This window comes from Dipodomys spectabilis, unplaced genomic scaffold (assembly GCF_019054845.1).
Source record: "Dipodomys spectabilis isolate Male_0828 unplaced genomic scaffold, ASM1905484v1 ptg000095l, whole genome shotgun sequence".
NCBI classification, from domain to species: Eukaryota; Metazoa; Chordata; class Mammalia; order Rodentia; family Heteromyidae; genus Dipodomys; species Dipodomys spectabilis.
Genome location: NW_024870772.1, coordinates 20,989,972 through 20,992,349, shown reverse-complemented (window position 1 = coordinate 20,992,349; position 2,378 = coordinate 20,989,972). Strand labels below are relative to the sequence as shown.

At 54.6% G+C, this 2,378-nt stretch overlaps 1 non-coding gene across 1 annotated transcript; it reads left to right on the top strand.

Annotated features, from left to right (window-relative positions):
• The first annotated feature begins 816 nt into the window (after positions 1–816).
• Positions 817–888, top strand: Trnae-uuc. The gene has a single exon. It is a non-coding gene; the product is annotated as a tRNA-Glu (tRNA).
• The last annotated feature ends 1,490 nt before the right edge of the window (positions 889–2,378 follow it).

Sequence of the window (2,378 nt, the reverse complement as noted above, 5' to 3'; positions counted from 1 at the left end):
AAGGCACCTCCTGCTGCCTCGCGTGGAAGGGCTTTGCGCACCGCCTGGCACCCACACCCGTCGCCAATGAATGTGTGCAGTGAGGACCGCGCTCAGTGCTGGGTGTTGGGAACTCCATTGACAGACCCCCCCAGCCTGCTTTCAGTGACACGAATCCAGCCTTCAGCCGTTGAGTCAACAGAATCTGGAATGTTCCAGGCCCGTCTTCATTCCGGTTTCTGTTTCTTTACAGAGACCTGGGTGGTGTGTGTGTGTGGCCAGCCTCGATCCCGAGTGCGGAGGGGACAGAGGAGGGAGAGGAGGGGGGGGAGGGGGGAGGGAGGGCGGGAGGGGGCGGGGGGAGGAGTGGGAAGGAGGGGAGGGCGGAGGGGGGGGCGGGGAGGGCGCCCCTCGCGCAGGCTGGGTGGGTGGCGCCAGCCGGTCACTTTGGCCTCCCTGGCCCAGGTTTTAGGGCTTCTCCAGCGCGTTCCTGCTTCAGAACCCTCTTAACTCCACACACCGGGTCTTCGATGCTCTGCAGGAGTTCGAGGTGGGAAGCACCAGCAGTGGTCCACCCAACCTCGCGTCCACGTGGTCCGTACCGCCGACTGGCCAATAAAGAACACAAAAGGCGAGGGTGTAGGCCGGAGGAGAGTTCAAGGGGCTCGGTATGGGTGGAGGGAACTGAACGTGGAGCGGAAAGGGTTAAGCCGCAGAATACGCGCACGCGCAGGAGGAGGTTTCGAGCTGGCGGTGGGCGGGACTAGACCAGGTTGGAAGAGCGGAAGGTGGCGATAGAGACTCAATTTGCCTAAGCGTCTCTCTGAGCTCGTCGTCTCCCACATGGTCTAGCGGTTAGGATTCCTGGTTTTCACCCAGGCGGCCCGGGTTCGACTCCCGGTGTGGGAACGCCATCTTTTTAACACTTCCTTTAACAGGAAAAGACGAGTTTTTAGAAAAAGTTACAATCCTTTCCGAGAGCGGCCAGACGCCCGCGGCGGAGGCGCCGGGAGGATGCGCCGGGGAGCGAGCTCCGGCCTCCGCCTGGTGCAGCGGGCATGGCCGACCGGGCCCTGAAGTCCAGGCGAAGGGTGCTGGAATTCCAGCAGGTGAAAGCGAGCCGTTTCGTGCTCACGGCCCTTCACCTGCTACTGGGAACGTGGAGCCAGTGTCCGAAGGTGCTCCCTTTTAAAAGTGAGCGATGCGACTTCGGGACACGTGCAGGCTGAGCCATTGCTGCTGAGCCTTTGCTCGGAAGGGAGCGGGGTTTTCCGGAAAGGCCCCGACGGGCCTGGGTGCGCTGATCTGCAGGCGGCCCTCGCCGTTCCGGCGGCTGGAGGAGAAGGAGGAAGAGAATGGGGTTGTTACACATACCCCCGCTTCCCCTCCCCAAACCCCGAGCTTCCAGAATTCATGTGCTATCCAACGACAGGTAGAACCACAGTCTTCTCTGTGACAGTTGCTCGGTGCCCCCCAATGAGTGCTTTGTGGGCTCCAGCCCTTTATGGTGCCGCCTCTCCAGACTGGCGAAGAGCCTCTGGAGGCCTGGTGTCCTTCTCAGGACGCTACCCCGCTGAACCCCGAAAAGTGCCTCTGAAAAGGACACTGGCGTCGGTGTGACTTCAAAGTTTGCTCTGTAAAAAGCTCTGAGTGTCAAGGACACAAAGGCCATCTTCAAGAAGAAGGTGTGAGGCAAGCTCCATGTGATTCACAAGTCCCGATGCAGAGCCAGGAGGAGAAGTTGGCCAACCATCAGGTGTTCTGTCTGTATTGAACCAAGCAGGGAAGAATGGATTAGAAAATACAAAAAAATCCTTAAACATAATAGGCATTATTTTATTCAGCTTTTAGGAATGAGGCTAAGCATTTTATACACCTTTTTCAATGTAGCCCTTATTTTATTGTTAGGTAACATCATCACCCCTGGTAGGAGCCTGATGACACACTGGTAGCAGAGTGCTCAATAAAAAGAATTTTAAGGGTTTTTTTTTAGAGTGTAGGAGAGCAAGGGGAAACAGCCCTCAGGGCTCTGGGGTAGCAAAGGTCGGCTGTGTGGTTTTTGTTTTAAAACTTGCTACTTTCAAATGGTGAGTGCAATTCCATTCAAATGAAATCTATCACATCTACCCATCATTCATTTTCACAAAATACATTTTTGGTCTCTTGGATTTTTCAAAGCTCTTCTTTAAATGCTTGTAATAATTCAAGGGGCTCAAGCTCCTAAAGTATTTAATGCATTCAGAGGTTTCACTTTGTGGAGAGGTGGTTATTTAAGTTCATTTTTTATTTGTTTGCTTTTTGTGCCAGTACTGGGGTTTGAACTCAAGACCTGGATGCTGTTCCTGAGCTTTTTTGCTCAAGTCTAGCATTCTACCACTTGAGCCATAGCTCCACTTCCA